The following is a 17393-nucleotide window of genomic DNA, read 5'->3' as shown; positions in this document are numbered from 1 at the left end:
CTCAACTAATTCCAGCTAAGAATTTAGCCAATCACTAACAGATTTGTGTCCAACAAGAATGAGAGGCTCAAAGTCCTTCCAACACAGATACAATAGATATGTTTCACCCTTAAAATGCTCAGGTATACCAAGATACGCTTTGTATGGATGCACAATTAAATGACTTCTTCCTTCTTTGAAATTCGAACTTCAACTACAAGAATGGATTACATATACCTCTGATATATCAACTCTAACAGAGATCTGAAGTAGAATATACCAGCAAATGTTAGGAAGAACAATGGCTATAGATAAGTGTTATAACATCAAAGAAGCTTCATTCTTCAGCAGGATCCAACTGGGCACTTTCTGGCACTATAAAGATCTGAGTTTATAGTCCTCCTTTTATAGTATCAGCAACAAGCTTTTGGAGCAAGAAATATATGTATATCAGAGACCCCAACTTCAGCAAATAACCCAGATTTAAGAGGCAGCTCAAATAGGCATGTCATAGGGTAGTTTGACCTCCATTAATCAGCAACAATCCTTCACTAACTTGTTACCAGCATGGAAAGTGACGGTGCCAAAGTAATCCAAATCGAAGGGCAAAATATTCCATTAATTGTTGTAAAGAGGGATGGTGGCTTCAACTATGCTTCGACTGATATGACAGCACTGTGGTACCGGCTTAATGAAGAGAAGGCACAGTGGATCATATACGTGACAGATGTTGGTCAATCGTTGCATTTACCATATCCAAAAGCAAGGCAGGTTGGATTTGGCCTAGTTCTTGGTTCAGATGGTAAACACTTTCGGACTCGTAGTTTAGAGGTCGTTCGCCTTGTAGATTTGCTTGATGAGGCCAAGAACCGGAGCAAGCAGGAACTGATGTAAGTCGAACCACTTATTCAACTGCGTGTTTGGTCCATGCAATTCTGGAAATGAAGAATAATACCCTGCTGTCGATGCCTTTGTACTCTGCTCCAGACATCTCCCTTCTGCGTATCAGTCTTCTCTTCCTCAGCAGTGTGCTCCAAGCAACTCGAGCCTTCACTGGAAATCTGCCCTTTAGGTTCTATACGCACAGGTATGGTATTAGCAGCTATCTTGATGGCCAACTAAGAATTTTCCAGCAACCTTCCGCAACTGAATTTGTCCCACACAGCTCTTAGAGAACTAAACTCAGTCCCTTAAATGACAACGTTCAGTCAGAGCACATGGAAATGACTGTGGTTCAGATGCCATAAATCGGACTAGGACCTGCAGGTGGTCGTAACTCTGAAATAGAAGAACTCGTCTCCCTTTTGAGCTAATAATTCAACCTCATGAAAAGGATAATTTCTTCTTGCAAGATAAATTCGGTTGCTAGAATGAACTGTCTCAACAGTGTTCAAGAAATGTGCCTCAAAATTCACGAATTTGATCTCAAATCTGGAATGTTTGATTGAGAATGAGATATATGCTCAGAATTTCTCTGTGGATAACTTGGCCCAGGAGATAAAGAGAGAGTGGCTTCAATCTAAATAATTTTGACTGCCATACAATGAAAATCGCTTTCAAGTCAGCTATGCAGCTCAAGGACAATTACCCAGCAAACGGATAGCACGCACAAGAAGAGTATATCAGCAATACCTCTCCAGAATGGGCTCACTCATAAGTTATCAGTCCAGCGCTGGTTTTTGTTTAATGATTTCCCTCTGGAACCTGCGTACACAGTTATGGGGGTACAATGACTGCACCCAACAACCATAGAAGCCACGACCTTCACAGTGACCAATGTCCTCTACAAGACATGAGTCGTGCTCCTCTCTGCCAATAGAACGTTCCAGGAACAGTTCCTTGTGAAGTACAGACAGTTCAATGCTCAGAGCTTTTAGTGGTCCCAACGCACAGCAGAAACTCGCCCCTCGGTATCCGAAACTCGTTCCAGCTATAAGGTGGTTTGCTTAGCAGCTAAGACGAGCATATTTGTTTCCCCTTTCACCAGGAAACTTGTCCAATTGAGGCAACACGACCAGCATTTCCACGAGAGACTCGTTCACTGCTTATACTAAGAAAATCGTCCTTAGAGAACGTGATTCTGCTATAATAATTCGGCCCAAAGCTATCTCAGTCTTTCACAAGTCTGCAATTCGATTTCTTTGACGCCATGATTGCACACGGCCTCTCCGAGTGATTAATCAATTCCCATACAATACTCAAACTGCCATCACAAATACATATCGACAGCACAACATTATACCGCATCGAGTATTTATAAACGACAAGGGGAGGTCCACGTTGAGATGAATCAGCTACCAGCTACCATACCATACATAAATCCGTATAGCATGCGCTGCCTCAGAGCAATGCCTTCAATTCGGTCTGAGACGTTTCAACAATTTTCGTCATAGATGTGGTGACCTTCGTTATTGTTTCGTAGACGAGCCTGTCTTCTGGGTTGTTGTAATGTATTCGCCTCGACGACCATGAAAAACACTAACTATCCAAAGATAGCACTCAGGATGCCGACTATCAGAAATTGGAACAGGTTGTTATCTCTTTCCAGATGGCATTGCAGAGGAATTACAACAATGAAACGACAGGATTGCAGTTATGCCAAAAAATAGAGAAATCGTAATAATGTGCAAAATGGCCACTGTCAATCTGACTATAAAGGTCGATTCAGTTTATGACAGTGAGGGATTCTTTAACTAAATGTGTCCATTGGAATAAACAAACTTGAATGAAATCAGGCAAAAGAAAGATACAGATGAAACTTCCCGGTTGCTTCAAACAGATTAAACTTCCTCGTAATCTAAATCATCTGATTATCTTGGTTCGTCTGTGGGCATCTCATATGCGCAGCAGCAACGAGAGGCATTGGGACACAACTAGATTGTGTATGCCAGCAATATCTGCGTCTCCAGCGAGGGAAACGGAAGCGAGCTAAGCCGGAGGAAGCTTTCTCAGGTGTCAGGCTAACGTTTATGGACTGACAGGCGTTACAAAGGCAGCGCTGGTGCGCCAGAGAACATCATGGACAGACTGGCGTTACAAAGGCAGCGCTGGAAAGGAATATGGCAGAGGGCCAGGACTGCTCACGACAGAGGAATGGCAGCGCTGAAACAGGTGGCTCACAGAAACAGGTGGCTCACAATGGAGCAGGGCAAGAGATCGCCCGCTCTGATACCATGTTAAACACACATGGACAGCACAAGAGTGTGAAAGATAAATCATGTGAGTTCATTTTTTTATTAACAGGAGATATACATTTATAATACAATGTTGTGACTCTTGGGTTTCAGATCCCAAGGTCTCTTGGACTGCTTAGTCTTTTCGGCTTCCACACTAACCCTTTAGGATTAGATGTCCAACAGTTAATACCCAGAAACCGGCTGAAGACTTTCAATATGGTTTGATCAACTGTTAAGCAAAGGATTTCCCAACACAGGTGAATAAAAAGTGTCGTGTTCAAGAGTGGTTACAAAGTGTGAAAACAGGCTCATTTTTCTCTCTTTTCCCCCACCATTTCTGGCAAGTACCTCTTTAGTTTAAATTCAAATCCTAAGAAGGAGTGGTCCGTTCCTGTTTGTAATTGAACAGGTCCTTTACTGTTAAATTTTAACGAGTCCAGTATAGGAGAAACTCGGCGTTTTTCAATTTTAGAGAGTCTGAAAAAACTTAAGAAAACTCCATGGTTGTCCTTTTTCGTAAATTTGTGTCTCCCAAGCCTGAAAAAGTATAAAATAATACTTGAGAGAACCGCTTGACCATTACGATCAAGGAGTACTTTTCATAATTAGTGGTCCTGATCCGAAAAAGTAAAAAAGCGATCAAGGACACATCATTTTATTACCAGTATCGAACTTGAAACGACAAAAGTCCGGTAATCTTTTCATGTTTTTACGGTTAGAAAAGAGCTGTAAGTGGACTGTCTTTTTAGTTCCGTTTTAACGAGCTTAAAAAGAAATACTCGGCAATCTTTTCATATTTTAGGAGTCAAAAAAGAGCTTAAAGGTGACTCTAATGTTTTTTGTCGAAAATGACCAATTTTTCCTGAAAAATCCGTTATCCTGCACAAAAACTCAAACATTACTCATACCTGTTTCAAATAGATAAAAATTCTTCAAAAGTTACCTCTTTAAAGTGAAAAATAAACAAATTAAAAACTCATTTATTCAAAAAATATTATAAAAAGGGTTTTTGTAAATTCATTTTTACCGTTTGACTTCAGAGTGAGAAAAGAGAGCTTTTGGTCAGAAACTTCCTGTGAATATTGCGGAAAATCCGTCCGTTGGAATCGAACATTGTCTCCTCCAGGTAATCCACAACATCTTACTCTTTCATTTCATCTGTTTGAAAATTGTTTTTAGGGCTTTATTTTGTTTTTTAGGAAATTTCTAGGTTAAAAACCCGCGCGTGGGGGTCCGCAGGCATAGGATAGGAAACCTGCGGACCCCGACTTTTTTGTAAAAGGAAAAGAGTCAGGGGTATGCACCTGCTGTGAAGGCAGAGTGCGGACCTATGCACTGTCTCTAATAGAGAGGGTGCGGTCCCCACAGCAAAGGTTTTTAAACCTAAATTTTTCAAATTCCAACCAAAAATTTTGATTTTAAATATTCTAATCCGCCTTTCTATTGAATGTAGGGTATACATCATGCTTGATTTGCGGGAACGGGAGCACGAGGATGTGGATCTCTCCGCGATTAATCATCAACCTTCGATTGATGCATTGAAGGTATGCTGTTTATACAAATTCTGGGCCATACCTGGCATGAGGGCCCAGGTGGACTTTTTGCAGTGGCTGGTAGACAGATGGAATATACAGGACCAGTGCTTCTTTATTGGTGGCCACCAGCTCGAAATGGAGCCGAAAGACATTTACTTTTTGACTGGTTTGCCTAAGAGAGGTGAACATTTGACTCTATTCGGGACTAGGCCAGGTGGCCAGTTTGTCGATAGCCTCCGGCTAGAGTTTTGTAATGACCAAACTAGAGACAAAGGGATAGATATCAAAACCATATCCCATCCTGAGCTCAAAGTGATTGTGTTTACTGTTACCAGGCTCTGCAGAAGTCCAGCACTACATATAGCCACTGGATCCCAAATGCGGATGGCAGTAGACTACTTTCAAGGCACCATCTTCAACTGCTGTGAGGCTGTGTTGGCTAATATAAAATGCCAACTGACTAGAGCAAAGAACAGACAACTGAAGACCTTTGGATATGGTGCTTTTGTTGTGAGCTTTGGTCTGGAGAGGGTCCCAATGTTGGTCCCAAAGCATCTTACCGTTGGAGCTGGAATTCCCCGAGAGCCCAAACTGATGCTTTGGGTTGCAGTTATGGCCCATCATCCTAAGGAGGGAACAGAAGTCGTTCGATTTAATCCTATGAGTATTTTCATTGGTTGGAGAACCAAGTATTTGCCATTAAGGATTTCCCTTATGCTGGGGTAGATTATCGCGGTGACCCAGACATGGCTCTTCCACCAGGAGAGCAATGGGATGACTCAGGTAAAATCATTTTCAAAATTTCCTAATTTATCTATTTTTTTGTTTTTATCTCATCCCAAAATTGATAGTAAAAGTTTCAAATGCAGATGTAGGTCCATGGCGACTAGCCACTCTCCGACCCTATGAAAGGAAACAGCCAGCTGCAGCAGCACCAGCCCCACAGGACGAATCTACAGAGACCTTGGCCGAATTGGAGAGTCATCTAGAGAGTTTGACAGCAGACATTCTAGAGACCAGCATAGATGATATTCCTCTTAGGCTACAACGCTATGTGATTGGGGTCCCGGGACCTTTCAGGAGGTTCCTTTGTAGGGTGGCCCGTACAGTGGTTTCTTATCGTGATCATCACCAGTGATAGGATGATTGCCTGTTGTAGACTCATATGACATTTTTTTTCTTTTTGTACTATCATTTTTGCCGATCATAAGGTGTTTTTCAACCTATGATCGAAGATGATGTATATTTGACACACTTCTATGCTATACTATATCACTATTACCAGCTTAACTTGTAAAACATGTTATGGAATGTTTTTAAATTTACTTGTACGATTATTGCAAATGTCTACTTAACATTCGAGAAGCAATTGCATCTGCTAATGTATTTGAATATCTTGGAATATGTTGATATTCAATATAGTCAAATTCACGTTCCAAGAGACGAACTCTAAAAAACAATCTCAATAACACTGGATTTCTAATGGCATATACTCTATTAAGCTGTAATACAATGAGTTCAGAATCTAACCTCACTATCAAACTCCGAATCCCAAATGAGATAGATTCAGATAGTAATTCAATCACTGCACTATGCTCGGCAATGTTGTTCATTGTTTGACCAGGCTTACCCCATGCATAGAGACCAACTCGTCAGAGGGCGAATAGATAACCCAAGCTGCGGAAGAAATGTTCTGTGTATTACGGCAAGCACCATCAGCAAAACCAATGTATGTTTGGAGAGGTGTCGACATCTGCAATATCAAGAGTAAAATCAAGATAAGCAGGAATAATGACAAAAAACACTCTCTAAGCTAAGCACACTTTTTAATCTAAAACATGCCAGCTAGAAAGAAAACTAACCTAACTAAAAATATCCACACCCAGATTTAAGCATAATACCTCTTCAGGTAAAGACCATTTCTGGGTTTACCTAAAGAGACCCCGTCAAAGTCTACCAATTCATAGGCCCCTTTTGCCAGCTTTCGCTTAACAACATAAGGACCATGCCACATGGGTACGAATTTTCCAGCACCTAATTTATCATTTGCTTGATCGTACAATAAGACTAGGTCTCCTTCCAAAAAATTATGACGGGTAACATTTCGATGATACTGAGCTTTAATATTTTTGGCATGAGTTTCGATTGCTAATGCAGCATCACGTCGACTCTCATCTAGTTGAGCCAAGTACAACAAACGTTTTTCCTCTTCGGAAGTGGCTGGAAGTAATTCGGTGGCCATTTGCAATGACGGGATTTCGCATTCAATGGGTAACACAGCTTCGAGACCATAAACTAGTTGGAAAGGAGTGAAACAGGTTGATGTTTTTACTGAGGTTCGATACGCCCAAAGCACTGAAAATAGCATGTTATGCCAATTCGACCTATGAATCCCAATGATTCGTTGGATCATGATGACTAGAACTTTGTTGATGGCTTCAACCAGACCATTAGCCTGTGGATAATATGGAGTTGAACTATCATGACGCAAGCCAAGTTGGTCTGTAAGTTCAGTCATCATAATATTTCGAAAATGACGCCCATGATCAGTGATAATCACTTGTGGAACACCAAACCTAGCAATTATATGATTGAACACGAAAATCCCAGCAGTTTTCCCGTCTGCCTCAAATGTAGGCATCGCCTTGGCCCACTTGGTAAAATAATCTACCGCAAGGATGATATACGCATGCCCCCCAGCCAAGTGAGGGTTACATGTAATAAAATCGATACCCCATTTCACAAAAGGACCAATGGCAATTATAGGGTGGAGAGGAGCAGGTGGAGCGCGCATCTTTCGATCAAAAATTTAGCAGTTGTGGCATTTTCGGACCACGTTAATACAATCTTTAAACAAATATGGCCAGAAATAGCCAGCGCGCAATATCTTTTGGGTTGTGGCAAACCCAGACATATGAACGCCACACGCTCCAGAGTGACAGTCATTTAGAACCCTTTCAGCTTCCTCATGAGTTAAACAACGTCAGAAAACAGAGTCTGCCCCATGACGATAAAGTGTATCTCCAATGATATTGAATTGTTGGGACTCGAATCGTATTTTTCGATGTTCTGATCTTGAAATTTCTGGCCAAAAGGATTGGGTCTGGAGATAAACGATGATATCTCCATACCATGGATCTAAAGTGCTGATTAGAAACAAGGATTCGTCCGCAATGGGCTCCTCCGCCACAATTTCCGTGTCAAGCACGCGGGAAGTCACACATCAACTCCGCAAAAACTAAATATTTCTTTGACTTAGACTTTTCAATTCCAACTCGAACTCCTACAGGATCACAATCAATTTGGAGTACTTTACCGCTAACAATTGTTTGGTCAAAATATAGATCATAGGGTTGCAATCTGAAATTACTATAGTTTTGCGTAGTAAAATGTAATGACGAAAACGTTGGACAGCTTGAACAGCTTCCAATGCCAATTTCTCCACATGTGAATATTTTAGCTCAGTTGGATTTAAAGTTCGACTAAGGTAATATATCACATGTTCACTACCGAATTCATCTTCTTCAGTGGGGTCACCATTTTGTCGGCCAGATAAGTCGTTCTTGCAGACAAGACCGACCTCCCTAGTATCTAATGATATCTAGCTACAAGCAAACCAAACAAATTTTATCTTTCTCTAAATATGCAATTTATAGATAAAGTCAAACAAGTGTTTTAGGCCTACCTTGGGTCTAGTGCAAGTTTGTGGAAGCCACACTCCATTGATCCAAATGAGCTCCCTTGTAAAGAATCTGCAAACACAAACAAGCACACACATTAAATAGCACCTGAAAAGCCAATATAATAAATCATATTTATCATGATGATCAAGGAATTCATGAAACAAATCACATAATACAATTTGTTGAGAAAAATGAATCTGATTGTATTAACTTTAATTAAAGAAGAACTTTACAACCTTAGTGCCTTGATGTTGTACAAGCTCCTCCCACGGTCCAGCAAGAATCTCCTCTACTTTGACAAGTTTCAATCTCTTCCCAATGAAGCCAAAAGGTATGTAATCTCTCCTCTCAAGCTTAACTAGGAAGTATCAATTCCAACAACATTTACTCTAAAAAATGTTCAGCTTCTAACCTCTCTAGCAACTAGCCCAATGCCTTAATTTATAGTGCAATGGAGGGAAGTTACTAGGTCCACCTTCAAAGGGATAAAGCCCTCCTTCAAAGGGATAAGCTCCTCTCATCAAGGGATTAGCTCCTTTAGTTTTGGGATGCATGAACCACCTAGGAGCGAACCATCCACGTCAATATTTCTTCTAGAATCATCTAGAATTAACCACAAGTGAGTTTTTAAGAATAAACTTGCGCCTTTTTGACTTTCATAGGGGTCTTTACCCACTCCTTTAGAGATAGAGCGGGTAGGTCTGTAGGTAACAGTAAGAGAAAGTGCGGAACCAGAGCTTTATTGATTTTTAAGGAATTTCTCTCATTTTCAAAGCTTGACATGAAGAGCTTGAGGTTTGAGACTTGCTAAGGAGGACAGTATGAATGATGATAGACCCATACTGACTGCAAATAGTCATGGTGACAATATTTTGTGTAACACACAGTTTTCCATGTTTCATGCCTAAAGAAGGTTATAAGTGACAAGCTCCCAGTTCAAATAATATTGCCAGAACTTGTTGAGGAAGGAAAAAACATATTGGAACCTAAATCAGTCACGAAAACAAGAACTTAGTAGCTACAAAATTGATCAATTTCAAAGTATCTCATCAAGTGGAGAAACTTACCTGCTAAAGATTCCACATGGGAGGATGAGAATTTTATACAGAAGCATCCATAACTACTCAAGCGTTTAGGATTCACAGTATAACCCAACCGACCTAACAATAATAATATAAATCCACAAAAATAACAATAGAGGGATTCTATGGGGCACAATAATAACAATATGGGGGCAATAGGGGCACAACAATATTAATAAGGGGTACAACTACAATAGTAATGGGGTAATCACTAGTATTATAGGGACCCAACATGCCCCTCTCCTTCAAAAAAGTGTTGTCCTCAATGCTTGAGTAGTTCTAGATACTTCTGTATAAAATTCTCATCCTCCCATGTGGAATCCTCAGCGGATAAGTTCTTCCACTTGATAAGATCCTCTGAAATTGATCGATTTTGTAGCTGTCAAGTTCTTGTTTCTGTGATTGCTTCTAGTTCCAATATAATTTTTCCTTCCTCGTCAAGTTCTGGCAATATTGTTTGAACTGGGAGCTTGTCGCCTATAACCTTCTTTAAACATGAAACATGGAAAACTGGGTGCAATCGAGAAGCTGCAGGAAGCTCCAATTTGTATGCCATAGTACCAATGTTTTGCAACACCTTGTACGGACCATAAGACTTTGGTGATAATTTATTATCCTTCTTAGCTTGCTTGAGGGACATTTGCTTATATGGTTGTAGCTTTAGGAATACCCAATCACCTACATCAAAACTTCTTTCGCTGCGATGTTGATCTGCCTGTTATTTCATTCTATTCTGTGCCAACATGAGGTTATCCTTTAAGAGTTGGAGGACTTGTTGTTTATGTTCGATGTGATGTTCCACTGCCTGAACCTTAGAATTTTCTCTTAAATATGATGTGATGGATGGTGGTTGATACCCATAAAGTGCCATAAATGGGGTCATTTTTGTTGTTGTATGGAAGGAAGTATTATACCACCATTCAGCCAGAGGCAACCATTTGACCCATTGTGTCTGTTTATCAGATACAAAGCAACGAAGATATCCTTCCAAGCATTTGTTTACTATCTCAGTTTGTCCATCAGATTGAGGATGATAAGATGAGCTATGAGCTAACTGAGTACCAAGACATGAAAATAATTCTATCCAAAAATTTCCAGTGAAAATGGGATCTCTGTCACTTACAATAATATTTGGGTTTCCATGTAGCTTTTGAATTGTTTCCATAAATGCAGTAGAAACTGTACTGGCTTTAAATGGATGTGATAATGCACAAAAGTGTGCATACTTGGTAATTCTATCAACTACCACCATGATGACACTCTTTCCCTCAGACTTTGGTAAACCTATGATAAAATCCATTGAAACCTCCTCCCAACGTTGGCTTGGAATGGATAAAGGTTGTAATAGACTCGGTGTCTTAATTGTTTCAACTTTATTTTTTGGCAAACCAAACATTCTGCCACAAACTTTTGAATATTTGATTTAAGGCCATCCCAAAAAAATTCCTTCTTAAACCTGTGGTAAGTTTTTAAAAATCCTAAGTGCCCTCCTAAGGGAGAAGTGTGCAATTCCATAAGAATATTTTGTTTTAGCTGGGAATTCTTACAGAGGTATAGGCGATCTTTGTACCATAATGAATCATTTCTCCAGCTAAATGTATCAGACGTACTGGAATCCTGTTGTAACTTTAGAATAAGTTCCCACACTTCTTGGTCATTCTTCTATTCCTCCCTTGCTTCATTTATCCAATCTGGTTGGATAATAGAAATGGTGCACAACAATGCTTCCACATCCTCATCCTTTCTTGAGAGTGCATCTGCTACCACATTTTGCTTCCCTTTTTTGTAGATGATTTCAAAGTCATAACCCAACATCTTTGTGACCCACTTTTGTTGCTCTTCAAAGGATAATCTTTGTTCTAAAAAGTATTTAAGGCTATCATGATTCATTTTTACCTTGAAGTGTCTTCCCATTAGGTAGGGTCACCATTTCTTAAGTGCATGGAGTATTGCCAACATTTCCTTCTCATAAATAGCTTTTTGTAAAAACTTTCCCTTGATTGGACAACTTTCAAAAGCAATGGGTCTTTCATCTTGCATTAGAACAGCACCAATTCCATTTCCTGAGGAATCACATTCCACAATAAAGGTTTTTGTGAAGTCCAGTGTAGCTAAGACCGGTGCTTGGCACATTGCCTCTTTAAGATGTTCAAAGGCCTTTATTGCTTCCAGAGTCCATGAAAATGCATCTTTCTTCAATAATGTTGTTAGAGGTGCTGATATTCTCCCATACTTCTTGACAAACTTGCGATAATACCCTGTCAACCCGAGAAATCCTTGCAGATGCTTTATGGATGTGGGGATTTTCCATTCCTTAATGGCTTTAATTTTGCTAGGGTCTACCTTAAATCCTTCGTGAGATACAATATCACCCAGATATTCCACCTCCTGGACTCCAAAGAAACATTTGGATCTTTTTTCATATAATTGTTTCTCCTCCAACAGTTGTAACACCCTGTCAACATGTTCAACATGATCCTTCCAAGACTTGCTATAGATTAGTATATCATCAAAAAATACTAACACAAATTTTCTAAGGAATGGTTTGAAAATTGAGTTCATCAAACCTTGAAATGTTGAAGGTGCATTGGTAAGGCAAAAAGCCATGACCAAAAATTCATAATGACCCTCATGAGTTCTAAATGCTGTTTTCGGAATGTCTTCATTCTGATTTGATGATATCCTGATCGAAGATCCAACTTGGTGAAGTAAATTGATCCATGCAATTCATCCAGTAATTCATCAATGACAGGAATGGGAAACTTATATTTAACAATGAGCTTATTGAGCTCCCTATAATCTGGACACATGTGCCATGATCCATCCTTCTTGTTCACCAATACTACTGGAGCAGAGAAAGAACTTTGACTCGGTTGAATTATACCAGCCTCTAGCATTTCTGCAACCATACGTTCAATTTCTCTCTTTTGGACATAGGGATATCTGTACGGCCTTATGTTTGGAGGAACACTTCCTGGAATCAGATGAATAGCATGATCATGATCATGCATAGGTGGGAGACCTTTAGGAGTCTCAAATACCTTGGAATGATTTTCCAAGACTTTTCGAAGATCTGGAGAAATAGATGGTTCCGATGTGGAAACATCTAGCGAACATAATTGTGCAATTACACCTCTTTGTTCCTTTTCTAGAAGCTTTGTCATACCATTAGAGCTGATTATCTTTCCTGGTTTCCCTGCAATACCCCTTAATTCAACTTCCTTTCCTTCCGTAGAAAATTTGATGAAAAGTTCTTGAAAATTAAAAGCTATTGTACCCAATGATTGTAGCCATTGGACTCCTAGTACAACATCAGCACCTCCCATTGGAATGGAAAGCATTGGGCTAATCAATACATATTCTCCCATGGATAGCTTGATATTATGGCACTTTCCAGAGAAATTTATTGTTCCTCCATTTGCAATCACCACTTGACACTCTGGTGTTGGATATAGGAAGCAATTCAATTCTTTTGCTACCTTACAATGAATAAAATTGTGGGTGCTTCCTGAATCAATCAACACTATTACCTTTTTCTTCTTGATTTGTCCTTATATCTTGATGGTTTGAGGAGTGGTAATTCCCGCCAATGCATTACAAGATATGGTCGGATTCATTTGTTCTTCATCTAGGCTTTGTTCCTGGGGTATATCCTCTTCTTTTGATCTTTCTTGCTCCTTTTCTTCTTCGTCTTCACAATCTATGTAGAATAATTTCTTCTCAGCACACTTATGACCTTTAGTGTATTTGCTATCACAACTGTAACAAAGCCCTTTCCTCTTTTTTCTTCCAGTTGTTGTGGTGTCAACCTTATAGGTTGTGGAAGACTAGGGGCAACAACACTTCCGTCTTTATAGTTTTGAGTGGTATGCTTCTTGGTTGCCATAATTTTGCTTTCCATTTTTCTTGCTAACCTGAATGCCTTCTCAATGTGCTCCATTATTGAACCGTTTTGTTTGAGACATATCAATTGGCTAAAAAAAGTGTTGCTTTTTGTATCCTCATAATGTGCTATCAATTCTTCCGTAAAAATTGCCCAAGTGATAAATTGTTTACTAGAGAAAAGCCATTAATACCATACAAACTGATTTGGTTCCAAATATAAAGTTGTCATACGTACCTTTTGTGTGTTTTGCACATTATTGAGATCGAAAAATTGCTCCATCTGTAATATCCATGTTGTGGGATCCTTGCCATCAAACTTCCTCATATCAATTTTTTGAATATGGTGGGTCTTTGATCCAACATTAGAGTCTATGGAATGATGATTAACATTTCTTTTGTTCTCATCATGAGTTTCCTTTAGTACCCTTTCACCATTAGTGACCATTTCTTGTAGAAACTTATTCATATTTATCTTTAATTCTTCCATCTTATCATCCATGCCATCAATTTTAGATCATGATTAACATTTCTTTTGTTCTCATCATGAGTTTCCTTTAGTACACTTTCACCATTAGTGACCATTTCTTGTAGAAACTTATTCATATTTATCTTCAATTCTTCCATCTTATCATCCATGCCATCAATTTTAGCGTCCATGCCATTCATCTTAGCTTCCATGCCATCCATCTTAGCTTCTACGCCTTTCTTTAAACAATACATATTATCTTCTACACCTTTCTTTAAACCATCCATCTTAGCTTCTACATCTTTCCTTAAACCATCCATCTTAGATTCTGTTGCTTTTTGTGCAAGTGACACTTGTTGCACTTGTTCTTGTAATTTTGATATATCATATAGCATTTCTTCCTCTTCTTCATGAGTCATGCTAGAGCTTTCAGGTTCCTTACTAGGTGTTTGCATTTTCTTTACTTGGGGCATCAGTTACCGATAATAATGCTCTACTATGCCCTTTGAATTCTTTCAAAATAAATTTTCAAAACAAGCTTAAGCAAAAATTTAAGAAAATCTACACACCTTTTTTCACTTTGTAGGAGCTCGATATTGCCTCTGATTTATCTCTGTACTTTCCAATCATCTAGTTCTAAAATTGTGACCTGTAGTATCACTCTATGTCATCTTTCCAATGCCACAAGTCTAACCCAAATTGGATTCTCCAAGGAAGAGTTATGCGAAATCTCCCACAGTGACTTGATTATAGACTAGTTCAGTAGAGCGAACTTGTACGACGTGCCACGAGTCACTGTTTTGACCTTTGGATCTAAGAAAACCATACAAGAAACTACAGTCTGTCCTCTTTCTGTACCTTCTTATGAAATTTCAATCCGATCCCCAGAGAGAAAATTATGATGATTTTCCCCAGGTCACCTGTTTGGAATGTAATTCAGGAGTCTGCAAAAATACCAACTTCCTCAGATCATATCTCTGCAAATATAGCACAAAAAACTCTGAAATTCGGACCCGAGGCTCAGTGCAATTTCTTCTCAAATGGGTTTTTTTTGGAACTTCTGAAACATCGTAGAAAAAAAGTTATAGTGAAAATTCCACGATGACCTGTTTGGAGCAGCGAAACCCTAGAATCCAAAGCTCTGATACCAAATGTTATGAAACCAGCTCAAGAAAAGATAGAAAAGATAGATCAACGCCTTGTAATTCAGCCTCTTCGAGGGGGCAACCTCCTTTACATTACATAAATGAACAATTCTTGGATGATTCAAATGACAAAACCTTCTTTCTATATATAGGATTCTAAGGAGTCACAATATAACCCAGCCGACCTAACAATCATAATATAAAGCCACAAAAATAACAATAAAGGGATTCTATGGGGCACAGTAATAACAATATTGGGGCAATAGGGGCACAACAATATTAATAATGGGTACAACTACAATAGTAATGGGGTAATCACTAGTATTATAGGGACCCAATAGAGATGGCAGTAGGCGAAGCTACCTTTGGTATCCTCTACAACTTATTTCCCAAAGTAATAATCATGGAGAAAGGTATGGACTCATACACAGCATGTCACTTCCTCAAGTATGGTTGTACTAATAAAACATCACAAACTTCAAGAGGAACAACATCATATAGTACCTCATCCATGAAGTGCTTGATAATGTAGGGAGGGCGTCACTGCTAGCTGATGTGGAGATCTTGTCCTTGGTGAAGCGACCCGATGGTGTACAACTGTGGATGTGTTGTTGTCGGTAAGTCCAGCCGCTTCACTACCTCTTCTGAAATGAGGTTCTTTTCACTCCCGCTATCAACAATGAACTACAACGAAGAACCTTTCACCCACATTTGTGAGTGGAAGAGGTGTCCCCCCTCCTCTGGATCTTCAGACTCATTCTTATGGATTTTGGTGGTGGCCATGGTGTCACTGGGCTCCACATCAATAAACTTCTTCCCTTTGTCATTCCCCTTGTTGGGTTCTGACATAGAGTTGGAACATGCATCTGATTCAGAAGCCTTCAGCTCGACCACCAGTGACTGCTTGGCTCAAAACTCACTTGTGTTGTGAGTGGAGCTTTTATGGTGTTAGCAAATTATATATTGCAGAGAAATGGAACACATAAAATATTATAAAAATATAAAAATATAAAACACATAAAACAAGAGAGACACAGATATATGTGGTTCACCCAATTTGGGCTACATCCATGGAGAAACAACCAGTCCTTCCTTTTATATTATGCAGCGAAATGAAGAGATACAACCTACAACAGATCCACTGTAGTTTCCCCTCGCTCTCACACAATCTCCTATATTTTTCTAGTTCAGAATACACATATACATAGTCGCAATACAATTCCCTCATATATAGTGAGGGGTTTCCTTCTAGGGAAAAACCCCTAAATTAAACATAACTTCTACTGTCAAATTTCTACCTAATGAACTACTCAAATTGACAATGAAATTACAACATTTTACAAGGAAATTTTACATCTATTTTTAGCTTCACAAGATCCCCCGCCAGGGGGCGCTCATAAAGAACACTTCCGCACCCCTTGGACCCCCCTTGTAGTGCAAATAACGTGCGGTGTTGCCACTACATTATGAAATGGGGTCCAATGTGGCGATACCTGTGAATAAGGAAGATAATCAGGCTCCACACCCAAAATATGGAACTCACACCATTTTCTCGTGTCCTTCTTTGTCTTCATGTTGTTGTTCTTTGCTTGCGGCTTCAACGGGTTATCCTGGGCCACCCTGCCTTAGATCTAGCCTTTTCTCAGTGGTTTCGGGGTGCCTTTTCCTTGATTTGAATTCATAGATCCAAACTCTTGCTTATTTTGTTTAAACTTCTGCTCAATCTTGACAGCGTATCGATATGTCCTATCGAGTGAGGATATGTCTAGGAATTCCATCTCTTTTTGGATTTGCTTGTGTAGATAGCTGTGGTACTTGAGTACCAAATTCAACTCATAATTCTTGATACCCAACTTAGTGCTAAGGGTATGGAAAATATTTGTGAACTCCGACACATCTCGGTCCCTTCCCTATCATAGCATGGTCCACTTTATGTATTTATCTTCATACCTCATGAAAATGTAATGTTGTTCCTTGATGGTGTCTTAGAAAGAATCCCACGTGGGTGCAGCTAAAAACAGTGAGGACTCCTCTCTTCCTTTTGTTCACAGTAGGTTTCCCAGTAGTCCTTGACATGTGGGGCGGCTTTGAGTAGTGAAAAATTAATCTTTTCCTAATTGGAAAAGTCATGAACTGAAAAATATCCTTCCAATAGATTCAACCATTTATCTATGCCATCTGCATCTATTTGGCCCTCAAATATGGGAATATCGAAGTTAACTTGTACATTAAAAGGATTGACACCTCCAGATGGCTACAGTATGAAGATGTGTCACCTATGGGCATCCATCGAAGGATCTGGTCAAAGTTATCCATCATCACATTCCTCTATTTCTCGAGGGCTTCCTCGAGCAATATTTTGAAAGGATCTCTTGTCCCCTTGTCTTTCTTTTCTTCCACGATGGGAGGTCATCTGAGTTTGCGATGCTGGTCTTGCAAAGG

General features: G+C 39.5%; 1 pseudogene; it reads left to right on the top strand.

Moving 5' to 3' along the window:
• The first annotated feature begins 546 nt into the window (after positions 1-546).
• LOC149202068 (arginine--tRNA ligase, cytoplasmic pseudogene) lies at positions 547-873 on the top strand (annotated as a pseudogene).
• Positions 874-17393: the final 16520 nt, after the last annotated feature.

The sequence above is a fragment of the Pinus tabuliformis genome, chromosome 2_1 (assembly GCF_031772625.1).
Source record: "Pinus tabuliformis cultivar Carrire ecotype Pingquan chromosome 2_1, CPIR1, whole genome shotgun sequence".
NCBI lineage: Eukaryota > Viridiplantae > Streptophyta > Pinopsida > Pinales > Pinaceae > Pinus > Pinus tabuliformis.
This window is presented reverse-complemented; position numbering and strand designations above follow the sequence as displayed.